The following is a 19,210-nucleotide window of genomic DNA, read 5'->3' on the forward strand; positions in this document are numbered from 1 at the left end:
ACTACTACTCCATGTGGGCCATTCTACAGACCATTTGCATCAGGGCATGTTGGAAGTTCTCAGCAGGCAGGGTCCACCCCAGATTCCATCACTGGATAATAATTGATCAGATGTGTGTGGCCATATTACACATAGTCAGCTTGGTACAGTGGCTGCTAAATTTTTTCAGCTCAAGCTCCAGTTGAAGGTCCAGCCTTTGGTTAAGGCCCATTTTGAAGGCCCACATTTTGGTTAAGGCCCCCATTGAAGGTCTACCCTTTGGCAGGGCCCCCTTAGCCCATGAAATTAGAAATAATATCGGTAAATATCAGTGTATCAATCATTCAGCCATAGTTCCAAGATTATCTTAGACAGCAAATGTATATTTACCCACAATTCTCACTGGAACTGACCTTCAGGCCAAGCCACCTAGACAAATCAGCGACACAGTTTGTGGCTTTGTCTAAACAGGTTATTAAAATGTGAAAAATGTATTTGTGTCAAAGTTTGTAGAGGTATGGGATCTGTTATCGAGAAACCCATTATTCAGAAAGTTCCAAATTAAAGGAGGCCATCTTCCATACACTCCATTATAAGCAAATCATTTTAATTTTTAAAAGTGATTTCCTTTTTCTCTGTAATAATAAATCAGAACCTTGTACTTGATCCTATTGACAATATAATTAACCCGTATTGGAGGCAAAACAATTCTATTGGGTTTATTTAATGTACAACTGATTCTTTAGTACACTTATGGTATGGAGATCCAAATTACTGAAAAACCCCAGGTCCTGAGCATTCTGGATAACAAGTCCCATACCTGAATACACATTTGGCTTTCCCGCAGTTTGTTGCTATATGACTGTGGATTACCATTCCTGCAGTGCACATCCCAGTCTCATTGTCCGAATTTCCCTAATTACTGCCCAAACTCAGTTCCATACTTGGTTTTTAACACCTTCCTGCTCTCAGTCCTGTTAAAGCTTTCAGATCCAAGGCCTTTAGCCCTTAATGCAGCACCGCTGCCGACTCCTTCCCTGTTACCAGGAGCAATGCAGCACACAGCACTTTGATATAAAACATGATTAGATTTCTTTTTGATCAGTGAGACTTGGGCTGAAACCATATGAGTTCCAAGCGGTTCCTCTCCCCAGGCAGAACACCAGTCACTCAGTCTAGTGGAAGGAAAATAACACACTACCCAAGGTTAAATTATGGCAGACTACTATTAAAATACTTAGAAGAATATCTTTTATTTCTCTTTAAAATTCTAACAATGAATAAATTCCTAACATTTTACCTCTCATAGCCCAGTATGCTGCAGTTTTAGGGATGTTCTGTAGCTGGTGTGCTAATCATGGCAGCGGTGCAAGATAATTTGCCCAGGGAATGCCCCTGACACACTACAATACCCAGCTACACTGTAACCAAAACACTGTAAATGAAACATGGCATTGCTTACAGCTAAAAGGCAGTGCTCCCAGCAGAGGATCCCTTATCATTTGCTGCACTAAATGTAACTGAGGAATGTATTCTGCTCCTCGGTGCAGCAGTGCATTAGCTAAATGGCTACATCTACTCTTATAACCTTTGAGTGCCAAGGAGCAAAACATGGCTTAGTGAGGAATTAACCTCTGCTCTTTCAAGGTCAGATCACTTTAGAAGCCACACAGAGGTGATCCACTAGAATAGCACATTGTCTAAACAACAGTATGCATGGAAGCATCACCCAGGATCTGTCCATCAAGCGTTGCAAATCTGGCTATACATTCTGGCCATTCTGTGCCACCATTTTCTCCCATTCATGCAAACCACAAAAAATGTGCCATGTTCTCACATTCTATCCCACACCTTCTAAGAATTCTATCCCTCAAATTCCCAACATACTATTCTGTACATTTTTACTATTATTCTTGCCTTGCAATGCTGAAGTTGTAGGTTCAATTCCAACCAGGGCAATAGCAGCAAGAAGTATGTAGTTTTCCCTGTTACTGATTGAGCTTCTTTCAGGTACTCTGCTTTTCTCCCACATTCCATAAACATACAAGTTAATTGGCTCCTGATGAAATTGACTATTGTGAGTGAATGTGAAGGCACCTTAGATTGTAAGCTCCACTGGGGACGGGACTAATGTGAATGATGAATACTCTCTGCAAAGGGCTGCCAGCTATGATGGTGCTATATAAATAAAGCATTATGGCAACATCTATGATGTTTGTTACTAAAGGAACCCATCATAAAATGTACTTAAAACCAGCTCTTCAGTTGTACATTAACAGCAAAAAAATAACAATTTCCACACTCAAAAGTACAATGGGTTAATAGTTTCCCATAAAACTGCACAGAGACAGAGGCAAGCAGGAAGCCCACCCCCTATCTATAGTAAACAATAAATCCACAATGGTCAGGATAGGGATACAGTTCAGGCAATAATGACCCTTGAGCAAGGCTAGCAGGCTTGGAACATCTGCCTGATCTGTTCTCACCCTTTGACACGAGAGATAGGTGCAGAGTTGCTATCTAGTTACAGTAATAGCCTAAGATAATGGTGAGATTTACATTAGGGAAATATTTATAAAGTGACAAAGTTAATGTATGACATTCGTTTCATGAGGTGGGAATTTTTCAATTATACTCCTATTTTAATTACAGTTACATACACCCCCATCTCACATATTTTGTGAGATGCTTGGGTTCCATTGTTGGACTGTGGCTCCTGTGGGCCTCACTGAGAACTGAGGCCCCACTCTCACAACAATTATATGGAGATAGTTCCATAATAGTGCTATATGGGTAGGACCTTTATCTAAAGGTACTGCAGCCAGGCCCCTGTGGTGGTGGTGGTGGGGGTCAGATGGAAAGGCACAATTTTCAGATCATAAAAAGAAAGGGATGTTTCTGGGATAATAGGTATTGTTTTGGTAGAATTGGGGCATGACCATGAAGGGGCATTTTCTTTTATTAAAGTCCCATTTTACTTGTTGGTAGGGCTAACCACCCAAGGGCCTGGAACCTATATTCTGGTTGGCTAATAATGTGGGCCCTCTGGAAGGAAGGAACCTGATTACTTAGTAGCATGGAGTCCAGAAAATTGAATATATAAACGCTCAGCCTTACTGCTCACACGGCACGATGCATCAATCCCCAATAGCCCACCGCTTGGCTTTTTGAAATATCACAAGAAAAGAGGAGAGCACCTTCACGCAGATGAACTGCTTCAGCCTTTATTCAAACCACAGCACACAACATGTTTCGGGCTGTATCAAGCCCTTCACTTGAGAAAGGGCTTGATACAGCCCGAAACATGTTGTGTGCTGTGGTTTGAATAAAGGCTGAAGCAGTTCATCTACGTGAAGGTGCTCTCCTCTTTTCTTGTGATACTTAGTAGCATGGGTCCCCCATGATTACTGATGGCAGCTCTGCTACTAGGATAAGGGTATAAAGGGTAAAGGGTATTGTCAGTCAGAATTAATGGAGGTAAAAAGAGAAGTTGGGTTAATTCCACGAAATGAGGCTCTAAAAATAAAAAGCAAAACAGCAGATAAGGTTAAGCGTATTCCTTTTATTACATCATATGACATTAATGCTAAGACTCGACGTAATATCATCTTAAAATATTGGGGGATTTTGGCCACTGATCCAAAGTATGGCCATTTATTTAAATTGCCACCTATTTTTTCATATAGGAGAGGAAGAAATATAGGGGAATTGATAAAACACCGGTCAAGTCCAAGCCATGGGATTACAACTACGGTAACAAAGGGTACTTTTCCTTGTAGGAATTGTAGCCATTGTAACGGTATTATTGCTGGATCTGCTGTTACACACCCACAAAATGGCACTAGACATGAAGTGGGTGGCTTTTATACTTGTGATAGTAAAGACGTCATATATTGTGTCAAATGTCCGTGTGGTTTGGCCTATGTAGGTCAGACGTCGAGGCCCATTAAAACAAGGCTTAACGAACACAAATCTACCATAAGGAATTATAAACCTCCATCTCAGTCTGCCCAGAGAGTAATACAAACTGATAAAAGTAAGGAGATAGAAAAGAAAAGGGAAACTTTGTTGGCAAAACATTTCTTTACACATGGCCACCAGGTGGCACAGGTTAGGTGGCAGATTCTGGAAAAAATATGTGTAAGATAGGGCCAGGACAAGAAGAAGCTACTATCTCAGAGAGAATGTTATTGGATTTGGCTTTTACAATCTCGCCACCCTAAGGGGTTAAATGATGAATTTAACATGGCTTGTTTTTTATAAACATTTTCCTGATTTTGTTTTTATAGATAAAGTCTTCCTGAGTGCACATCAGGGATAGATATTCTTTTCCTTCATGTTGGGGTAAGATATTCTGTTCCTTTGATCTGTACTTTCATGGATACTGCTACATGTTTTTATTTTGAGACATAGTTGATTTTTGTTTTTTGATACTTTGTATTTTAGGGTCCCAAGGGCTTCATACGGTGATACACTGTTGCTACTCGGTTATAACACTGGATTTGAGCAGAGAAAAAATGATATAATGTGCTCACTTTTTTCAGTGTAAGAAAACATGGTTTTAAGATACACTTTGCACTTTATGAGATGGATTATTTAACTACGGTTGAATGTACACTGTATATGATGCATTTTACTCTTATATGCTGCTGTTTATTATACCACGGTTTTTATACTATTGTTGTCAATTAAGTATTTATTCAATTTACCAATTAACTTGGGGAAGTGGTCACTGCATATGTATAAATTTCACTTGCCTTCACGTTTCTGTATGCTTGATAAAGGGGTCACGTTGCCCCGAAACGTTGCACCTCCGCAATAAAACTTTTTTTAAGGGTTTTTCCCTTGTTTACAGCCCTGAGTGCCATTTGCTTTTTTTGTAGCTCTGCTACTAGGGCCTTGGCCCACCAGGAGATACTCTGGTACTCTGGCAATGCTAGTTTGGCCAGTCTTGTGGGTGGCTGTCCATATTTGTGATTAATGCCAAATTTTTGTGCAGGATATTCTTGGATCCCTACAGCTGGGTGATTGTAATGGCAATATGTGGACAACTTGGGCCCAAAATCAGGGAGGGGGGGGACCCACTAGAAAACCCAACAGCTGATGGGGATCCTTATGTATAGGTGGTGGGGTTCCTGATTGTTTTGCCGTTTCAATACAATATGCAAAGTAGGTGGTCAGGCTAAACTTTTTGGAATACAATGATGTCCCAACTAATAGTTAGGCCTCTCTTGCCTTGGCGAGAAAGAAAAGACCCAGATAAAAGGGTTTTTCAGCAGAGGAGACAATCCTTTCCATGCATGAAAACCCAAATATTGTGGCATTTGTGGACAGACCCTGACACAAGTACATATATACAGGCCTTCCTTCATCCAACAGTTTCTATAAAGACTATACAAAGGAACTATTATTTCCTAATGGGTTTTACCCCTCAAAATCTCTAAAGGTTAATTAACATGGACCTCAGCCAAATTCATTAAGAATGAAAACTTTGTTGTGGTTAAGAAAATGAAGGGGGAAAGAATTGCCAAGCCCCGCAGAGTCTATGGAGAGAGAGAAAAACACATTTAACCGTAATCTGTTTCATTTATTTCCACAGTTATACTCATTTATTCTCATGAAGGTGGCACTTAACTGTGCATGAGGATTTCTGTTTTAATCCCTAATTCTGTATCTATGTAAATTAAACTGCAGGTTTATTGTTAAATAAGATGCTGAGAGTTGTAGTCTGTTGTCAGTAAATGCATCCTGTCTCCCACTAGTAGCTTAGAAGGACCGCTCACAGTTTGTACTAGTTCCAGTAACTCATAGCAACCAAATAGCAGTTACCATTTAATCATTTCCTGTTTAAATGCAAACATCTTATTGGCTGCCTTGAGTGACTAGGCCTGATGTAAACATGGCTTCTACTGTATTACATTACCTCTTACTGCCACAATTTGGTTCAATAGTTGCTGTTAAAGCTTTAAGTCAGGAAATGTGCCCATTATGGGTAAAGCTGCTGCTGCTGCTGAGAAGTGGATTAACTAATATGTTAAACTGTAATAGTTTAAAATCAAAATGGACCCCAGGGAGGCTCAGAAAGGGCTAAAGTCTAATTTGTGCAGGTAAGACTAAGATTTGAAACTAAACACTTTTTGAATAAGACATCAGTTCTAGTGGCCTCTAGTACTAAAGTTGAAGAGTTCTACAATATAACTGATTAAAGAGAAAACAGCTAGAACCCCTTTAGGCACAGCTTAAAGTAAAACTATACTTTTCTGAGGGAACACACAGCCCATCACTAAATGGCGGCTCAAGGGAAAGGATGTAAAAGGCCAATATTTACTGATATATATATTCCAGTTTGGTAAGATTCTTTAATAGGCCCCTTAATATGACATAAACTATCTATCGTGTTAAGAATTCATTCAGGGGGTATAGTTTTCCTTTAAAGAACCATTTGTGAGATGCTCATCTTGGTTGCCTGGTCACTTATCTCTGTGTTATCTATGTTATTGACTACCAGCCCCAACAGAGATACAACTCCAGTGTTGTTATTCAGAAGTCCTGGCAGTGCTTAGAAAGAGCAGTCCTGATGATGACACCCAGTGATAATTGCGTCAAGAGTTTAAGAACAGAACATGAGTAGCTTTTTAGAGGTCTGGGTGGACAGGGTGCAAGCATCATCCCACCAGTCAGTTTAAAAGCTAGAAGGTGTGGCTGTGAGAGCCAGATGCTTCAGTTTAACTGTATCTCTGTATATGGGTGAGGGATTTATTGTGTGTAGTATAGAATAAAGCTACAACTATACACATACAAAGCTGATCCCATTCTATTCTGTATTCTAAAGGCCCCCATACACGGGCCGATAGAAGCTGCCGATATCGGTCCCTTGGACCGACTCTGCAGCTTATCGGCCCGTGTAGGGGCAGAAACGAGCGGGCTGGCCGACCGATATCTGGCCTGAAATTGGCCAGATATCGATCGGCCAGGTTAATAGATTCAGTCGGATCGGGGGCCGCATCGGCTCGTTGATGCGGTCCCCGAACAGACTGCCCCATTGCCGCCTACATAATCCGGTCGTTTGGCCCCAGGGCCAAACGATCGGATTATTTTTTTTTAACTTCAAGCTCCCCGATATCACCCACCCGTAGGTGGGGATATTGGGGGAAGATCCGCTCGCTTGGAGATCTCGCCAAGCTAACGGATCTTACCGTGTATGGGGACCTTAAGTCTGTATCATTAACAAACACAAAGTTCCCGATCCTTGTTTGGCATTGTTATCCTGTTTCCCTACAAACTACTTTCATCTGTTTCCAACCATTCTGGGCAGTAAGATACTCGCTGCAGTGTCCTTCAGGGCAATGATACGTGTGCTGTTTGTCTCCGGGGTTTTTCTCAGGTACAAAATAAACACACAGCTGCAAAATGCTAGACCTATTGTTTTTAAATTTTTATGCCTAATGGACACAAATAACCGGTAGGTAAATCAAGGGATTACTTGGACTTCAAATGGATGACTTTAGCCATAATAAGTAAGCTGAATCCATATTGTGGCAAAACAATCCAACTGGGTTTATTTCATTTCTAAAAGATTTTTAGTTGACTTAGGCAGAGGTCCCCAACCTTTCTTACTCCTGAGCCACAATCAAATGTAAAAAGACTTGGGGAGCAACACAAGCATCATAAAAGTTCACAGAGGAGCCAAATAAGGGCTAAGATTGGCTATTAGGGGCCTCTATGCACACTATCAGCTTACAGGGAGCTTTATTTGGTAGGAAATCTTGTCTTTATTCAACCAAAACTTGCCACCAAGTCAGGAATTAAAAAAAAAAAACTTCCTGGTTTGGGGGCACTGAGAGCAAACTGAGGGGTTGGTGAGCAACTTGTTGCCTCTGAGCCACTGGTTGGGGATCACTGATTATGGAGATCCAAATTATGGAAAGATCCCTTTTCAGGAAAAACCCAGGTCCCAAGCATTTCAGATAACAGTTCCTATACCTGTTCAGAGCACAAGTTAGGGGGCAGGAGGTGGAGCAGCCCACAAAAGGGCCTGCTGCTCTCTACCCCTTTATTTTCAAAGAACGGCTTACCCCAGGACGCAAAGTCTTGCTAAGTGAGTAATAAGGGGTCCACTCTTGTGCCCCCTTAATACTCTCAGACTTGACCCCAGGGTCATAAAGTGTATGAAAACCCCTTTATATAAGCCTGTGGCTAATTAGGGCAGCAGAACTTCCTCTGTTCAAGAAGAGCAACTTTAATAAACAGTGATAAAGTGTGTGTGCAACACACCTCTGTAAAATAATGTCCATTCACTTTGATACAATTTACACAATCAATGATTCATGTTGCTTCAACTAAACCAGATGTTTATTTGAGACTGAGATTTCTTCTCACCTCGTTTGCCATATCCATAAAATCCATCCAGCTGTCAAGGTATGAGCTATGGGAACCCAGATAGGGCAACACGTACCTTAGCAAGCAAAACATTCAGCCCAAAATTCTTTACTTAACGGCAGGGATTGAACCTGGGACCTTTCATGAGGCTCGGAGCTACGTTGTTACTGTAATATTTACACAGCTGACCATCTTGTGTGGTTCCAGGGGCCCCTTCCACCAACAGCCACAGCTCAGGCCATGGTGGTGTTTGGAGATCACATGTCTATCAAGGAATCTGAGGGCTCTCGGAGTTCCAGTGGAAATAACTTAGTGATTTGGATTCTAAACAGAACGTACTGGCAACGCTGGTGACACATGCTTCATGCAATATACCTGCATAGCAATTATTCCTCCATTAAACCTAACCCATTACTTATAGCTAATTGACACTGCAGAATGAATGGAATTTCCTAATGCTCATATACTGGAACAACTTTAAAACTTGATATTTTTCCTTGGATCTGTAAGTGAATGTGTATAGATGGAGCTATGAAACAAATATACCGATATATTATACAAGAGAAGGCGAGCAATGTGCACCGCAGCATGAGGTTTGTCTCAAAATTTACTAATCCACGAACAGTCTGAAGGTGTCCGAATGCGTTTTTCGTAATGATCGGTATTTTTGCGACTTTTTTGTCGCAGTTGCGACTTTTTCGTATGTTCCGCAACTTTTTCGTCGCCATTGCGACTTTTTAGTATATTTTCCGCGACTTTTTCGTCGCTGGCGCAAACAAATCGGATTGGTTTTTCCGCCATTTACAATTGCTCAATACGAAAAAATCGATACGATAAAGTCGCGGCGGCGATGAAAAAGTCGCGACAAATACGAAAAAGTCACAACTGCGACAAAAAAGTCACAAAATTTTAGTTTCCAATACGATTTTTTCCCTTTCGGGATTCGGATTCGTGGATTAGTAAATCTCCCTCTTAGTGTTGCTTGATGTTTACCCATGGCAAGCTATAGCATCAATGACCAGGGCTGCCATCAGGAGTCCCCATAGAACATCTTGGCCACATCCCTAATCTGTCCAGCCCCACCCTGGACCACCCAGAAAGAGGCGTGTCCTAGCAGTCACAGAAGTCTTAACCAGACATCACTGTGTGTGGCTTCCTAAACAGGACTATAAACTGCACACTTCATAGAAAGTATGATATAAATGGGTGATATCCAAGTACGGAGACACATACACAATATTTCCTCTGAAAGGACAGAGTTACCCAGAAGATATTGACCCTGTATGTCTCAGCAAACACTAATAAACATGTTGTTATAACCCCTATACCCCCCTATATTACAAAGCAAATATCACATAAATCATTAAAAGGGAACTCAGGCTTCTGAACCAAACCCACACAAACCCCTAATATCCCTGTAATCTGTTCCTTCAAAAAATATGAATAAATACCATTTTATATGCTGAAATCCAGCTGCAAAACAGTTTACAATTGTAACAACATCTCCACAGCTTACAGACAGCATGCAGGAACTACATAACCCACAATGCACTGCACTGAGATCTTCCTTTCCTTATTGACATCACGTGTGTAGGGAGTTGTGGGATTTGGAGGATGCAGGCTGAGAATAGTCGACTACTGTTACATTTTATTTAAGTCACAAAGTAGTCAGCCAGATCAGCAGGGGAACAGGGGCGGGGCTTAGGGAACTGTTCCAAACCATATTATTACAATCAAAATCATGAAAAGGCTGCATATTTTTTAACTGATGTATATTGCAAAATTGCTTGAAATTATGTTCACTTTTCAAAAAGCTTAAAGCGATACTGACACCAGAAATTAAACCCTTTTTTAACATCTGTCATAACACAGTCTTTCCATGCTATTTATAATTTTGGCATAAATGTATTTGGCCAATGCTTTTACATACCCTGATCCCCCATGTTCCCCTATGAGGGGGCGGCCATATTGGTGCAGAAGGAGCCCGTTAGCATTAGAAGCTGTAACTGACAGGCAGAGAAGGGACAGTCAGGCAAAACAGTCAGGTTTGGGAACTTCAAGTAACAATTACTAACAAAGCAGCTCTATCACATGACCAATAGGGAACTTTTTACGTACATTTATATTTTGAATAGGGATGCACCGAATCCAGCATTTGGTTCGGTATTCGGCCAGGATTCGGCCTTTTTGGGCAGAGTTCGGTTTCGGCTGAATCCCCGGTCCTGGCCGAACCAAATCTGAATCCTAATTAGAATAACTTAGCATATGCTAATTAGCATTCAGAAGGGTTAAATGTTAGGGGGGAAAAAAGTGGGTTTGGTGCAAAATCCCAGGACCTGGGAAGTGACACCTCCTGAGGTTTTCCCATCCAGTGTGAAACAAATTCCCTCAGGTTTATTTTAAACACTGAAAAACCCCTTCCCTGCCATACGCACACATGTTGCATCTTGTGTTTGGGGGGGTTGTTCCCCTTTAACAGACTAGTGGGTTGTAATAAAAGGCACTAAGTTTGCCTAGGAACAGTAACCCATAGCAACCAATGAGCAGGTAGAATTTACTGGTCACCTGTTGGAAAGCAAACATCTTATTGGTTGTTTTGAGTAACTGCTACTGGGCAAACTTAGTGCCTTCTGTTACATATGGGGATAGGCAGTTATAGGAGAGAACATAGCTTACTGCTTACACAGAACACTGCTCCTTGTACTTGCATTTAGACATATATGGGAGCTGCCATATTGGTTGCCTCAGTGAAAGTGGAAGTGTTCTTCATAAACAACAATAGAATCCTTTATGGTGGGTTAGGGGTCATTTGCCTTCCGTGATTCATACAAAATACCTTAGCCATTTCCCACACATATATCAACTCAAATTTACAGTAAAGCAAGGCTGTGCGCACACAAAAAGCTTCTTATACAGATGGAGCAAATTCTATTGATGCAACTGGTACATTGTTTATTCAGTTGGGAAGGGTGTGTCTGTGAGTTCCATATGCTTCAAATAAGCTTTTGCCCTCTGAACATTCTCAGTCATTTACTAATCTCAAGGGGGCAAGTGCTGAAACCCCTAAGGACCCATCCCGGGACCACGCTGCACCTTGCATTGAATCCAGCGCACGATGCAGGGTGCACCGCTGTCAGGCACAATGAAGGCAGCACAGAACTTATTGCCCACCTTAGGTAGGGGGTACCTACAGTTATCTATGGCCTTAGCACTTACTCATAGGGCAGAAATGACCAGTAGGAACTAGGAAGGTTACCTTGCCAGCGGAGAAAACACATGCACCATCACTCTAACATTACCGGTGATGTTGCTCCTAGCAGCCAATCAGATGCTTTGGTTTTCAAACTGTTGAAATCTAATTGCTGATTGGTTACCCTGGGCAACACCACCGGTAATGCTTCACTCTACTTACTACACAGCATGATAAATATACCCCCTAAAAGTTCCTATGTCAGCGAACCCCGGCAGTGAAGGAACTCTGTAGCAGCAGTACTTAGGGAGGAAGGGATATTATTAGGTGTGCTGACCCTTTACAGTTTCTTATAATATTCCTTGCTAACCACTATGACAGCTCCCACCTAGGACAGGGTTAGTGCAGGCAGTACATGCTAATGACCCCCACTCTTAGATAAACATGCAGACCAATAGGGCTCCCTAGACAGAACAATTTATGCCAATATGCCTTACTCAGCATGTATAGAAATCTAAAGCACATTTCTCCTTCCTTTCCCAGGATGGATTTTGGCACTTTCCTGTTCCAAGCATCCTTACTACCCTCGCTGCGGCGGATCAGCACCACTAACTTCAGCAACACAGGACTTCTCACTAGTAGGAATAAATAGAGTGCAGTTGAGCACTTAAGGATATCCTTTAAAAAAAACAAAAAAAACAAATACCCAAGAGGGTGGGGGGAGATCCCGGCCGCCTTCCTTCCAAGTATCCTTCCATTGGCTGCTGGTTTTTAGGTGCACACTCTGATGCAGTGAAGTCCCAGCAGGTCCCTGAGAGATTATCTGTGCGCGATAAAAACTGCAGCAATTTGCTGCAACAGTCAGATGTGCCATCTCCAAACACTCCAAGAGCCCAGGGCTATAATTACCGAGATAATCTTTTAGCAGAGATAAAGGCACCGTGCCTCCTATTCACAAACACTGCCCATAGGGAAGGGGGCCTCATGGTTCTTATTTGGGTTGTTATTTTATATTATAGTGCAGTAACTACCCACCCTGAGGAAGGAGCCTGCTCCTGTTCTATACGTGCTACTTAGCAATTTAGTTCTCCTGTGGGCACACCGCAAGTACCCTGTAACTGGGCTCGGCTGGCATGCCAATCTGCAGACATTTTGTTGAATTGTTCAGGGAGGTGGCACATAAAATGCATATATAATTTTTTTTTCTCTATTTTATTTTTCTGCAGTGCTCTGAGAACCTTATAGAGAATGCCAAGAGCAGAAGTGAATCATAGAATGTATAATAATTAAAATTGTTTTGGGAAGATGTGAGCACTCAGTGTTAGGAGATCCCCTGGAAGATCTATCTACAAGCACCCATATGTTCTTCACATCTCCAGATGTTTTGGAACTGCAACTCCCTCCAGCTGAGAGTTGTAGTTCATAGACTTCTGTAAGGCAGTGGGGTTATAGAATGCCCATGCTTGTTCCTTCAGCTGGCATTCCAATGCAGCTTGCTAAATCTCCTTAAATTTAAATTCTATACACTGTTTTTTTTTAAATGACATGTGCAGAGGCAATATTATATAAATAACAAAGAAAAAAGAAGAAAAAAAAAATAAATGTTTAGTATTGGAACCCCCTGCTCCCCCAAGGAGCTTGCAATCTAGCTGCAGAATGCTTATTAGCAAGGCTGCTTCTCAATCCTGCAAGTGGATATGCAGATACTGTATCAGTTATATAATACTAGGCAGATTATAGTTTCCCTTCCAAAAGAAAGGAAGTGATTGGTTAGAAGGAAAGCTACATCCCACCAGCCGGTGGCATCCACATAGAGACAAGGTCAATGTCATCTCCTTCCTTAGAGAAGTTTGTGCCCACTGAGCCCACCACAAGCAGAGAAGGGTGGGTCACCCTAATATGATGGGGAATCATATCCCCATGCCCGGTGCCTGCAGAGTGGGTGCTCATGTCACATCTGTGCCAGGCAGAAGGGAAAGCAGCATCTTGGTTAACATTCAGCCTGCATCATAGTGAAGAAGCAAAGATCACAGACGTAGCCCCCCAAACACAGAACAGCATGGGGGGGAAATTTAGGGAAATGAAGCCCACGTTTCCCTCTGAGTTGCTCCAAGTGTGCGTGTGTCTGTAACCCATCTGATTCCTTCCAGCCCAGGCAGTTCCTCCAGCAACACACAGACGCACAGCAGCCCAGATGCACAGAAAGGCAAATCCCTGTGCCAAGGTGCCAGGAAAGGTGGCACGGCTTCCCCCAGCCCAGATCTGTCAGACAGAGAGGAGGCACCAGGCAAATCCAGAGAAAAACTTAGATTGACTTAATCATAGGCAGCTGCTGCCTTTCCCCCATTCTCTCTCTCCTTCTGTATAAACCCCCAGCTCTGCCTGTGCTGCTTCTGTATTTAATATGCCACAGGCTGCCAATGAGTGGGTGACTGTGCTGATTGCCCCCCCATGCACAGATAAATCAGGGGGGAAGGCTAAGGACTTACCTTGTGAGTCCCCCATGCTTTCATCTGTCTACTTGCTGTGCAGCAGCCTCAGAATTGTAATCCAGCACTGCATGAAGCTACTGCTGAGCATGCCTAGTAGAGGCAGCCACTAGGAACACAACTGGGGAAGGAGAAGGTTTCCCCTCTAAGCCACTCTAATGATTTCGCAGCCAGCAGGAAAGTTTTAAAGGTGCAAACACAGGACCGGGCTGGGGTGGGTTTCCTAATTGTAGCATGAAGGATCTCACTGGCAGTTGCAGGCAGGAGAATGAGATGCGGCGGCGGCTGACGCTGCTGCTTCTTTTTCACAACGACGATGAAAAAAAAAAAAAGAGAGAATTTTTCCATGACTGAATCACAGGCTGGGAATAGGATTTGGGCTGTAACGTAAAAAGAGAAATGTATCCCACCCCACCTGCCCAGATATACCCCAATGTACAATGCAAATATAGACACATGGGAAATATCTATATCATAGAGGCTCATCGATTTATGGGATTAAAGAACTTATTGATGAATGCAGTGCAAAGTGAAAAATTTGGACACAAATCACCATATATTTTGGTACCCACCGTGCAGCTGTTTTTGTCCCCCTTGCAGGATGCATTGGTGCACTGTAGTGTTATGCAGCAAGTTGCAGCACATTTTTCCACTTACATTTGTATTCGAACCTATGCGCAGGGCATTGATAAGGGTTTTAGTGTCTAGTGGTGTAACTAGAGTTTGTGGGGCCCCCCTGCTGAAGAACCTTCAGGGGCCCCCCTACGAGGAACCGGCAATGCCACCACCATTTATATTAACGCGGCGGTGATGTCTCACAGCGGTGACCCAGAAGCAGCAGCGGCGGCACCATGATGGCAGGCAATTTGTAGGTCCCCTCAGATCCCAGTGGCAGTGGGGCCCTTCAGGCTCAGGGCCCCCACAGTGGCCGAATTTACGCCACTGTTAGAGTCGGATTCACTTGGTGCAAATCAGTTGCAACTACTGATGCCCCCCACTAGGGCAGTAGGGCTCATGGAATTAGTCAAGTGTCAGGGTTGGACTGGGCCGGCAGGAAAAAACCAGGTGGACCCTGTCTCTCGTGCGCCCCGCCGAGCCTGCTCCCTGCCTGATACCCTGGGCACTCCCCCCTGACCTTACTCCCCAGAGGGGGGGAAGGTTGCAGCATAAGGTGGACCTCACAACTGGGGCGGGTGTGTGTGGGGGCCCCTGAGGTGGCACCCACGGTGGGCCCCAGACCCCCCAGTCCTATGCTGACAAGTGCAAATCTCCATTTCTTTACCTATATTGCAGCATTTTTCACATGATTCCTGCATAACTGCGGAGCTCTGCCCACTGCAGCTGCACCAAATGCGTTAAAACATTTGCACGTGGTAACAAATTAGATGCAAGCTGGCAATTGGTGTTAAAGCATGTGATTTTAGGGGCAAGTCTGCTGCACCTACTACTGCAACCCAAGGGGGGCGCTAGCTCCAGGGTTCCACAATGTCAGTAGGCAGGACAGACACAATAGCTCAGAACAACTACACAGAAGCGCAAGAAGCACACATGCGATTATCTAACACACATATGTAGTGATTACATCACATTTCAAAGTGGTTGTTCACCTTTAGCCTCTCATTCAAACTTCTGCCTTTGTTGCTAGGGTAAATTGGACTCTAGCAACCAGAGAGCCACTGAACAAAAAAACTAAATAATTCAAGAACCACAAATAAAAAACAAAGACCAAATGCAAATTGTCTCAGAATATCACTGTCTGCAGCATTAAAACAATTCATGTATGTTCAAGTGACCTGCCCCTTATATAACAACTATTGCTTATATATAACTATTGCTTATACTGTATATACCTATTGCTTATATATAACTATTGCTTATACTGTATATAACTATTGCTTATATATACCTATTGCTTATATATAACTATTGCTTATACTGTATATAACTATTGCTTATATATACCTATTGCTTATATATAACTATTGCTTATACTGTATATACCTATTGCTTATATATATAACTATTGCTTATACTGTATATAACTATTGCTTATATATACCTATTGCTTATATATAACTATTGCTTATACTGTATATAACTATTGCTTATATATACCTATTGCTTATATATAACTATTGCTTATACTGTATATACCTATTGCTTATATATATAACTATTGCTTATACTGTATATAACTATTGCTTATATATACCTATTGCTTATACTGTATATACCTATTGCTTGTATATAACTATTGCTTATATATAACTATTGCTTGTATATACCTATTGCTTATATATAACTATTGCTTATATATAACTACTGCTTATAGATACCTATTGCTTATATATACCTATTGCTTATACATAAATATTGCTTGTATATACCTATTGCTTATATATACCAATTGCTTATATATACCAATTGCTTATATATACCAATTGTTTATATATACCTATTGCTTATTAAAAACCCACCAGTATATTAGATTGGATAATGGGTGCTGAACATAAACACAATAGGAAGCCAGTTATTGGTCCCAACCAATAGGCTAAGAAGTACTTTTTAGAGGGAAACTTGGAATAAGTCCCAGGTTGATTATAATCCCAGGTTCTCTTGTGCCAATGCATGCACCCCCTGTCTTTTTGTGGTGCCGCTCCGAACCCCCCAATTTTCCCATGGACTTTGACAGGGAAGATTTTTAAACTGCTGCCATGCTTACAGCTTTGACGCTACACCCCCCAAACTTGAATAACATAATCATGGGGTCACCCCGAATGAAACGTTTGTTGGATGATCCAATGTGGGAGGAGCCCACAACAACCAATCAAATTTCACCTATTGACTTTAATGGGGACTTTTAAACTGCTGCCACACTCACCAAACTTGAATCACTTGAATCCACAAAAATGGATGCCCAAAAGTGGGTGGAGCTACAAACAGCCACTGAGATTTTACCTTTTGACTTTCAATGGAGGAAATCCAACCTGCTGCCATTCTCACAGTATTGACAACAGGACCCCCAAACTCTTCACAGTTGGTCACTAGGGGACTGCAGTTTTAGGTTTGACAAAGTGGGTGGAGCCACCAACAGCCAATCAGATTTCACCTATTGAATTTTACTGGTTTAATGCCAGGGTCCGCAAACTTTGCACAGTTTGTCACTGGGTGACTACATCCCAAGTTTAGAAATGTGGGTGGAGTCAACAACAGCCAATCAGGTTTTGCCTATAGACTTTCAATGGGGGAAATTCAACCTGCTTCCAGTCTCACAGTAATAACATGAGGGCCCCCAAGCTTTGTAGATTTGGCACCAGGAAACTGCAGTTTCAAGGTTAGAAAAATTGGATGGAGCAACCAACAACCAATCAGATTTTACCTATTGACTTTCAATAGAGAAATTCAACCTGCTGCCAGTCTCACAGTATTAACCCTAGGGTCCCCAAACTCTTCACAGTGGGTCACTAGGGGGCTGCAGTTTTAGGTTTGAAAAAGTGGGTGGAGCCAACAACAGCCAATCAGATTTCCCCTATAGACTTTTATTGGTTTAAATTTAAACTGCTGCCGTTCTTATACTATTTACGCCAGGGTCCCCAAAAGTAAGTCGCTGGGTGACAATAATTCAAGGTTTGAAAAAAGCGAGTTTAACCACAGACAGCCAATCAGATTTATTTAATTGATTTTAATGGGGAAATTTAAAGTGCTGCCATTCTCACTTGTTTAACGCCAGTGTCCCCAAACTTTTCACAGTTGGCCACTGGGGGATTAAGGTTAAAGGTTAGAAAAAGTTGATAGAGCCACCAACATCCAATCAGATTCCACCAATTGAAAATCATTGGTTTATTTTTATACTGCTGCCTTTCTCACACTATTTAAGCGAGGGTTCCCAAGCTTTGCCCAGTCAGTCACTGGTTGACTACATATTTAAGGTTAGAAAAAGTGGGCGGAGCCACCAACAGCCAATCACATTTCTTTAATTGATTTCATTAGGGAAATTTTAACTGCTGCCATTCTCACAAGTTTAATAGTTTGTCACTGGGGGACTAAGGTTAGGAAAAGTGGGTGGAGCCACCAACAGCCAATCCATTTCCACCCATTAAATTTAATTGGTTTTTATTTAAACTGATGCCATTATTTAAGTATTAATTCCAGGGTTGTTACTGGGTATTTGCGGTTCAAAGTTAGGGAAAGTAGGCGAAGACACCAACAGCCAATCACATTTCACCTATTTACACTCAATGGTAAAGTGTAAAATGCTGTCAGTCCCAAAATTTTTACACCTGAGTCCCCAGACTTTGCAGAGTTGGTCACTGGGGGACTGCAGTTCAAAATTAGGATAGGGGTTTTTACTATATAATTGTGATCCAAGGTTAGAAAAACTGTGTGGAGCCACATTTCATTCAGTGACTTCATGTATTTCAAACCAACATGAAGTTTGTTGTCAAATTTCCCTTTTAGTTATAATAATACTCTACAGCGTGGAATTCCTATATATAATAGTTGCCATTGATAGCCCATAGTAGACAAGATGCAGTTGGGAAACCCATAGTGATCATATTTTATATCATTCAGGACATTAGGTTTATGGTATATATTCTATACTAGCTATAGTGTCTTGAGTATTATTAACAAATATTTGTGGTCATATTCTAAATAAATACATGGTTATGTTTCTCATTGCAAGGCAGGGTCATCTTCCTTTTATATGCATTTTACTTTGCAGTCTTATGGCAGACCTGTGAAGGATTATGCAATTAGTATGGCAGCTCTCAGGTCTCCGGCTCTCAGACTAGGAGAGCAGAAAATGACTCCATTTCAGGCCAGAAATCTGACTGGCCAAGTCATTTATTATCAAGGAAGTTGGGAAATCAGGTTGCTGTAGGAATGATTTAGGAATGGGATAAAAGGGGCTCAGGAACAATCAAGATTGGTTCAGCCACTTAAACATTACATCTTTAAGGGGGGGTCATGCAGTTTGTTGTGATCGACCTAGGAAACCTAGGAAACTTTATATAAATGGAAGCATCCCATCAATATCTTATTTCAGGTATGAATGTCCCTTCACATAATACCATTTGACTAACTGGATTCTAGTACATAATTACTACCTACACAGACATGAAATCCATGCAGTTTAGTGCAAGACTTCACTATAATTACTGGAATCATTTGT

General features: G+C 41.8%; 1 protein-coding gene across 1 annotated transcript in view; it reads right to left on the reverse strand.

Moving 5' to 3' along the window:
- jcad (junctional cadherin 5 associated) overlaps positions 1 to 14,340 on the reverse strand; it is a 55,662-nt gene extending 41,322 nt beyond the window's left edge. Inside the window, exon 1 of the mRNA XM_002940334.5 lies at positions 14,038 to 14,340. The gene's annotated coding sequence lies outside the window, so the exon portion shown is untranslated. The remainder of the gene's footprint in view (positions 1 to 14,037) is intronic.
- Between the last annotated feature and the right edge of the window lie 4,870 nt (positions 14,341 to 19,210).

The sequence above is a fragment of the Xenopus tropicalis genome, chromosome 6, assembly GCF_000004195.4.
Source record: "Xenopus tropicalis strain Nigerian chromosome 6, UCB_Xtro_10.0, whole genome shotgun sequence".
Classification (NCBI taxonomy): domain Eukaryota; kingdom Metazoa; phylum Chordata; class Amphibia; order Anura; family Pipidae; genus Xenopus; species Xenopus tropicalis.